Genomic DNA, 8,632 nt, shown 5'->3' on the forward strand with positions numbered 1-8,632 from the left:
CAGGCCGTTTTTGGGCCGTTTTTATTTAGTGCGTTTTCAGATCGTAAAAAAACGCATGCGGTTTTTGAAAATGCTTGTGTTTTTGTCCGGTTTTCCGAATTTGCGCAATTAAAAACGGACAAAAACAAATGCGTTTTCAAACAAAGCATGCGGTTTTTTTACGATCTGAAGTTTTACTAACTTAAAACAGGCCAAAAAACGGCCTAAAAACGCCATGTGTGACATCACCCTTAAGGGTTTACATTTCCACAAATTAAGAAAAACATTTTCAAAGCAGCCAAACACATGATAAACATGCAAAAACACATGCGTGTGACAGCACCCTAATAAATGTAGTAATGTCCCAACTCCAGGACATTATCCCCTTAAAGAACTAAGACTAAGTTCTCCCTTAGGCTGGTGCCACACGTACTGCTTTGTCTGCGTTTGCAAACGCAGACAAAGCCGCACCCGGCAGTGCGGGCCGCGGCCCGATCGCATCAGATATGGAAACGCCTGCGGAAACACCGGCGGCTCGTTCCCGATCGCAGGGGTTTCCATAGAAACGCAGATGCGATCGGGCCGCAGCCCGCACCGGTGGGTGCGGCTTTGTCTGCGTTTGCATTTTCAAACGCAGACAAAGCGGTACGTGTGGCACCAGCCTTAGGGCGCGTCCACATGTTCAGTTTTTCTTCTTAATGATATGGGGTTAAGATAATTGGGAAAAACTGTCAAAAACGCATGCTTACAAACGGACTAAAAACGGGTTCAAAACACCACGTGTGACACCGCCAACCCCTTAGTTGAATATTAAATCCCCTGTATAGCACTACACTACCACCAAGTGGCGAGAATAGGGCATTGCATTATTGTATGTCTGTTAATCCAAGGGTTAAATTTTCTGTTTACATTATAATTTTTACACTATGGGGCAGATTTATCATGCTGTCTAAAAGTCAGAATATTCTCAGTTGCCCATGGCAACCAATCATAGCTCCCCTTTAAAATGTTCATGAGCACTGTTAAAATGAAAGCTGAACTGTAATTGGTTGCCATGGGCAACTAGGAATATACTGACTTTTAGAAAGCTTGATAAATCTGCCCCTATGTATATTCCTGAGGCTTAGCAGGCAGCTCATAGGCTGCCACCCCAGTGTATCTAGAGAAAGCAAACCTATATCCTTGACATCCCAAGGACTATGATGGTCAGTTTTTATAATACGGTTATGGTCAGTGCATTTGCATTTGCCCTAGTGGCTTGGGGCAATTGTATCTCTAGTAGGGATTGTCAAAAGATGGATAAAATAATTAAGAAAGCCTCCTCGATAGTAGGCCTGCAATTTGATAGATGGGAGGAACTTGTACAGTGTGGGATGATAAAGAAACTGGAAAAAATTAGAAATAATAGTGACCACCCAATGCATGGTGTAGTGCAAGCGCAGATTAGTGGTTTTAGCTCTCGTTTTATTCTTTTGCGTTGCAGGTCGGAGAGATTTAAAAAGACATTTATACCGGCCGCTCTCGAGCTATCGAATATCCTACTTAGGGGAGAAATAGGGATGTTTTAAAAAGTGAGATCATTGGAAAATGGGTACCATTTTATTACTTTATCATCTATTCGAGTAACTATCTATCGAATATGGGTGAAATTTTATTCATATTTATTGTATTGGTGTTTTTATTCTGTTATATGGTATACGTGTTCCTATGTGATTATGTTGTTATGTGAGTATATATGTGATGTCTTGTCAATTTGATGTACTGCGGAGGTGACACTTTAAGTTCCCGTTTGGGATAATAAAGTATAATAATAATAATAATAATAATAATATAAATATAGACTCTGGGCTCTTCTGAGTTGGTGTCTCTCTTGAGATTTCTGTGTGTCTCACTCCTGAGACTTGCTACAGAGATCGCTGTCATGCTGCTGATGCAGCAGAGCTGACTCAGCTCACCGGAGATACTCGCCAGTCAAGCTGGCCACTGGCACAGGCCGAAGTTCCTGCTAGTCAATGACTTTTCCTACTGCCACTTCCAGCCAAATCACAGCCCTGGTTGCCCTCCGAAGGAAAGAGTTTGTTATCAGCTTGTTATCTGCTGCAGTAAAGTTCCACTAATAAAGAAACCGTGAGTTGTTTTCAAGATCTTCGCTTGCTGTGTGTATCTCACCTGCCGCTTCCATCACAGGCCTCCCTCATTACGAACTGCTGGGGATTCTTCACCTACACTGGAAGTGCCCCAAAGGGGACCTTCACTGTCACTCAGCCTACCCCTCTTATTTCTTCACCTTGCTGGTCTGGATGGGTGTGGATAAGGCCTACTCTGGGACCCAAGTCCTTCCCTCCAGCTGCGGCCCTGGAGAGATCTTGCAAAAAGAATTGAAGACATAGAGAGAAAAATAGTGTAGACACAACATGGATAGTTGTATGCCTTAGGGCAGTGGTGGCGAACCTATGGCACGGGTGCCAGATGTGGCACTCAGAGCCCTATCTATGGGCACTCAAGCCATCACCCCAGGACAGAATTCACCAAACACTGAATCTTCCTGCAGTCCCAGACAAATTAAGAGATGCTGCTCTCAGCGCTATTCGACACTTCATTGGCTGTTTGGAACTGCGTGAAAAGTGAGAAGGTGTTGACAGAGCTGCATTATCTTTGGAGGTCCTCCTGCTGCACCTATCATTCTTCCTCTACAGAGAGACCCTGGAGAGAAGCTACAATGATAATCTGAATGTGTCCTCCTTCTTTCAACTGGTGGCCTCTAGCAGCCGATACAATTTAAAGATGTGGAAGAACAGGTAGCAATAAGTTACAGATTAAAAATCCATGTTGGCAATTCACAGGAAATAAGTGGATTTCGGTTGTAGTTTGGGCACTCAGCCTCTAAAAGGTTCGCCATCACTGCCTTAGGGTGATGGCACATGTGGCGTTTTGAAGCAGTCCTGCAAAAAAACTATCTCAGGACTGGTCACTTTCAGGCAACAGGTAGGGACTGATTTTGCGTGTGTTTCCTGTAGCTGTCTATGATAAGTACAGTTTTTTTTTAAATTGCCGTTAGTCCATAAATAAGTGGGCGGGGGTTGTACAGAAGTAGACACTACTGAGAATTCGGTACATGTATATGGGCCTCATGCACTGAACCTTTTATGACCCTAGCAACGCCCCTGGCAGAGTGCCACAAGAAGAAGCCTTGAAGGGGTTTGCCCACGAATTAAAGTTAGGTCCCTTGTTTTCGCAATCTGTGGGGGTCTCAGCACTGTGACCCCCACTGATCAGCAAGTTAGGCCCCATGTCGTGTATAGGGCCTAACTGTAGTTCAGGGGAAAACCCCTTTAATGACCGCTGTAGAAAACCAATATGGCAGTGATTAAGGAGTTAGGAATTGTTCAACTCCCCCAAATAGTTGAATGGAATTTGGTCATTTTTAAATTAAAAAAAAAAACCTGGTGCTCTTATAGAAACCCTAGTTATAGTAGAAATCCTGAAAAGAAAAACTTGTCCACTGAAATTGTCCACTGGGTATTAAATGTAAAAAAAATACATATTAATATTTCCCAATAAGAATAATAATGGTAATTTTGGGTTCATTCGAAAATGTAAAAAATGTATACGTCAGAGCCACCTGACCAGATACAGGTCAGGTCGTATATACGAGCAACAACAGCACCGTCCATGCAGAATGAGTGCGGTCATTCTCTTCACTTCTTCCCGCTGTTCCATTGAATTCTGTCCAATTCTTTGAATAAATGAAGAAATTCCTTTTGTCATGAATGTGGTGAATTCCATGGTTATCATAGCATATAATATGCCTTGTGTCAGCTGGACAATGGGGAAACATCCAGGATACATAATCTGCTGTTACATGCCCTCCAAGACCTCATGCTGAATTATGGATCTGGGTCGTATGTGTCTATAATAACCCTACTATAGGCACATACCGAACTTCCAGGGAGGGGCACATATTGAATGTTATTCTCACCTTGAAGCATTGCCTGTTAAAAGGAATACACCAGGTCACCAAATGTCACTACTGTGCGTAGTTGATGTCTGCATCTTTGTCAAAGGCTGGAGCCATTCAAGGGAGTCTACCAGCAGTTTTAACCAAACAAAGCTGCAGACATTTTTAGGTATTTTATCTGAAAATGTGTGTAACCATACATTTGTTAGTGTAGAAGCAGCAGGGGTGTGAAAAATGAATGTATGTTCCAGGATTGTAGCTAGACTTAAAGCACTTTGGCACACTGCTGTGAGTTCTCTTCACTGTACTGCTGCACAGGTCCTCCCCTCTGCTCTTCATGGCTCCAGTTTAGACACTTCAGCTGTAATGTACCTTTCACACAATAATACATGGGGCGAGTAAGCTAGCCTTACAAATGGCAGCTAGAATACAGCGGCCATAGAAGTGCACAGCACGGTACAGTAAGTACACACGTGTCATCGTACCGCACCAAAGCCTGAAGGAAGATAGAGCATGTTCTATCTTTTGCCATATTTATGGACCGGCTGCATGGTGCTCTATGGAGAGAGGAGGGGTGAGGAGCGCTCACCTCTCTATCCAAATGAACGCTATGGTCCCGGCCTTGGCGTAGCATACATGTGGGTGAAAGGGGCCTTACTGTGAGATGAGGAGAGGGGCTTTGTCATGTTCACTCAAGAGATCTCACACACTTGTATGCCAGAGTGCTCCAGTTACAATCCTAGCATAATAATGCATTCTCACAGTCCTGCTGCCACTAACAACACTTTCTCCAGGGCCAATACCTAACACTGCTGATAGACTCCCTTTTTATTGGGTTGTCTTTTAAAGACAACACTTGTCCTTAAGCACTTGTTTTTATCTTTTGACACTTTATTAAGAGAACTTTTTGGGGTTCTAGGGGACAGTGAAAAACTGAACACAATTAAATGGTATAATCTAGTGAAATCAACAGCACCCAGAATGCAAACAGGGTGCATCAAAGTCTCCTTTGTGATTGACCTATACTATATCTTATTTATCGCTTTCAGGCCATTTTCCTGTTTCTTACTCCCTTCTTTCCACAACCAATATCTTTTTTTATTTTTCCATTTACAGTGACATAGGAGGGCTTGTTATCTGTGAGACAAATGGTACTTCCTAGTGGGACAATTTTATATCTATATTCATTGTACGGGGAAGCTGGAAAAAAATTCCAACTGTGGTAGAATTGCCAAAACAAAACGCTTCTGTGAACGGAGAAAAGACTAAACGCATTAGTTAGCAGCAGGTGTCAGCTGTGTAATACATACATACTATATCTTTTATACATATATAGTTGCACAGCAGTGGGAAAAGGGTTTTCAACATTAAACCTAATGCAGTGCCCCACGGTAGAATTAATACTGTGCCTCATGCTTTTTTATTGTATATAAACCCATGGCTCAGATCTAGCCAAACTTACTTTTAGAAAAGTCGCTGTCAGCTTGCAGGAGACGCGCTTTCTTTTCAGCTGAGTCACTGTGAGATTACTCGTCTCCCTCATGACGAGAGACTTTGGCTGTGTCTGACTCACTGAAAAGAATTCCTGAAGGAGGGGGAATGAGGGAGTTGAGAGAAACATTGGGGGCACGAGTGCCATCTTATGATAGTGGCCACGTCACCCGTGTCCCACCGGATATCCCAAGAGGCTTAGTTTGGCAGGTGTCGCGGCCATCAGGCAAAACTAACCCGGGTTCTTGGCGCCGTTTTGAGCAAAAATCTGCAGTTTCTTTTTGCATAAATACCCCACAGGCTTCCACGCCTCTCTTCACTCCTAAACGGCAAAGAGGTGGGGGGAGTCGCTGTTATAACTGCAAAATCTTGCATTGTGCAATTATTTCACTGCTGAAGTAGAAGCAATGATAGATTTCTCCCACTGTGTGTGACTCCTTATCCCATCCTGGAAAACTTTGCATATTTTCCCAGAATCCCCCTAGTGGAGCGTCAATGGCCATAAGACTCCACACACCTACACGGTGGCCTTATGGCTTTCTCCATAAGGACAACTCTTACTTCTCAACTCACATTCACATTTTGGGGGCTGCTTGATAAGCTGAGTGTGTTCCTTATTTCTCCCACCTCCAGGGATCAGGATTTACTTTAAGTTGTAAGTTTCTGTTATTTTTTTCCCTTTTTATTTTATAACTGTTTTGCCGTGTTGTGTGTCCTTTTATTTTGTAATTCTTTTGTTTTTAATATCTTTTTATGCACTGAACAACTTTTTGTAATTAAAGCTTTTCACTTTAATTTTGGTCCCTGTATGCTCTGCGAACTCATAGCCTTGTGAAGTGTGGTTAGCTGTGTGACTGCTAGAGAGCTGAGTGTGCATGTCTAGTGGCGTGACAAGGTGACTGATAGAGAGCTGAGTGTGCATGTCTAGTGGTGTGACAAGGTGACTGCTAGAGAGCTGAGTGTGCATGTCTAGTGGTGTGACAAGGTGACTGCTAGAGAGCTGAGTGTGCATGTCTAGTGGTGTGACAAGGTAACTGCTAGAGAGCTGAGTGTGCATGTCTAGTGGTGTGACAAGGTGACTGCTGGAGAGCTGAGTGTGCATGTCTAGTGGTGTGACAAGGTGACTGCTAGAGAGCTGAGTGTGTATGTCTAGTGGTGTGACAAGGTAACTGCTAGAGAGCTGAGTGTGCATGTCTAGTGGTGTGACAAGGTGACTGCTAGAGAGCTGAGTGTGCATGTCTAGTGGTGTGACAAGGTAACTGCTAGAGAGCTGAGTGTGCATGTCTAGTGGTGTGACAAGGTGACTGCTAGAGAGCTGAGTGTGCATGTCTAGTGGTGTGACAAGGTGACTGCTAGAGAGCTGAGTGCGCATGTCTAGTGGTGTGACAAGGTGACTGCTTGTGAAGCAAGAGTTGATGTAGAGTGGGATACTTATTGGTCCCAGTATAAATGCAATAAGTGGTGGCAGCGGGTCTGGTGCTGGAGCTGTATGAGGCATGATTTATGCTCTTTCGGCAGGCGGCGGTGTCCTCGCGGTGACACAATGTTTAAACCTTTGAGGGGTCTTTATCAAGCTTGCACCTATTCTGGTGAATGAGCACTTTGACATTCTACTTTAGAGCTATATGTAAAACAGTCTTGTGATACTATGATTGGAAAACCCCTTTAAGGTTCCTGTAGCCAAATGCATAACAAACAAACTGGGTAATGCCAAAAAGTTATAAAAATCCAATATCAATGTGAGAAACAATGGCTATTTTTGCAGAAAGTGACATTAGTTATTTTGGAGGCGAGGACATTGCAGTGGGAGGATGCAGCTGACAGGATTTCTTGGGGTCTGATTGGTGGAACATTGTATGTTACTTCAGGACAACTTGTGTCAGTCATTTTGCTTGCGTTTTTTTTTCTATTCTGGCAGAAATGTGAAATACTCAGATAAACAACAAATTCTCATGTCTGCTTGAATCTGTATTAGTAGGCAATATATTTCATACTTACAATTTGTAGTGGATTATAATATAGGCAGTTTGGGCAGTAACCCGGAACCCAAGCCATCTAGGGGGCTGATGGCCACCCAAACCGCCCCCCCCCCCCCAATTTTATACTTATAAAGGTGATGAGGTGATCTCCCATTCTTTGCCTGGGCCTGAAGATCCAGGGATCACAGGACCAACGCCTGCCAATTCTGTGCCTCTAGAAGCCAAAGAACAGGAGACTACCACAACACTGAAACCAGGCATTGCTGGAAACCCCTTTAAGCAAAACCCCTTTTATTCAACTTTACAAACATGGTGGTGATCAGGAGCAAAACAGTCATGGCCAGTGCACACTATGACGTGATCAGGCAGCACCGCCACATCATACAGTGTACATGCACATAGACGTGTCTCTGTCTGCGCTACTGCACTAGGAAAAGAGGAAGCTGCAGTGTGGGAGGGTAAGTACTAGTAAGTACTACTGCCCAATTTATTACCAAAGCTTTTGAACATTTTATTAATAAGGGGGACTGCTGCTGTAAATCGTATTAAAGAGGGGAGGTTGCTGGACATTTTACTAATGAGGGGAAGTTGCTGCTGGACACTTCAATAATAAGGAGAGGCTACTGCTTAAACTTTTAATGAATGGAGGATGCTGAACATTACTTTAGTAAGGGAGGCTGTTGCTGGTCATTTTATTAATGAGAGTAGGCTGTTGCTGGACATTTAATGAATAATGGGGGCTGCTGATGGACATTTCTTTATTGAGGGAGACTGCTGCTGGAATTTTCATTAGTGAGAGGAGGCTGCTGCTAGACATTGCATTAATGAGGGGAGGCTGCTGGTCATTTTATTAAGGAGGGGAGGCTGCTGACATTTCATGAATGAGGAGAGCCTACTGGCTATTTCATGAATAAGAGGACGCTGCTGCACATTTTATTAATGAGGGGAGGCTGTTGGACATTTTATTAACGAGGCGAGGCTGCTGGATATTTCATCAATGAGCAGCAGCTCCAGGTCTCATAAAAGAGAGAAGGTTGCTGCTGGAATTACTATAATGAAGGGAGCTGCCGGACTGTATAATAATAAGGGGGGCTTTTGCTGGACAGTATATTAATGAGAGGGCTACTGGAAATTATATATGGTATATCAGTAGGGCTCTGTGGTTACATGTCTGTGTTGTATATATGTGTATTCACAAGTGGAATCTGTTGGATGGGGAGCAGCA

General features: G+C 43.5%; 1 protein-coding gene across 1 annotated transcript in view; it reads right to left on the reverse strand.

Moving 5' to 3' along the window:
* The window catches only part of ITCH (itchy E3 ubiquitin protein ligase), a 48,246-nt gene extending 40,782 nt beyond the window's left edge, over positions 1–7,464 (reverse strand). The window contains exon 1 of the mRNA XM_072112179.1: positions 7,427–7,464. The gene's annotated coding sequence lies outside the window, so the exon portion shown is untranslated. The remainder of the gene's footprint in view (positions 1–7,426) is intronic.
* Positions 7,465–8,632: the final 1,168 nt, after the last annotated feature.

The sequence above is a fragment of the Engystomops pustulosus genome, chromosome 6 (genome assembly GCF_040894005.1).
Source record: "Engystomops pustulosus chromosome 6, aEngPut4.maternal, whole genome shotgun sequence".
Taxonomy (NCBI): domain Eukaryota; kingdom Metazoa; phylum Chordata; class Amphibia; order Anura; family Leptodactylidae; genus Engystomops; species Engystomops pustulosus.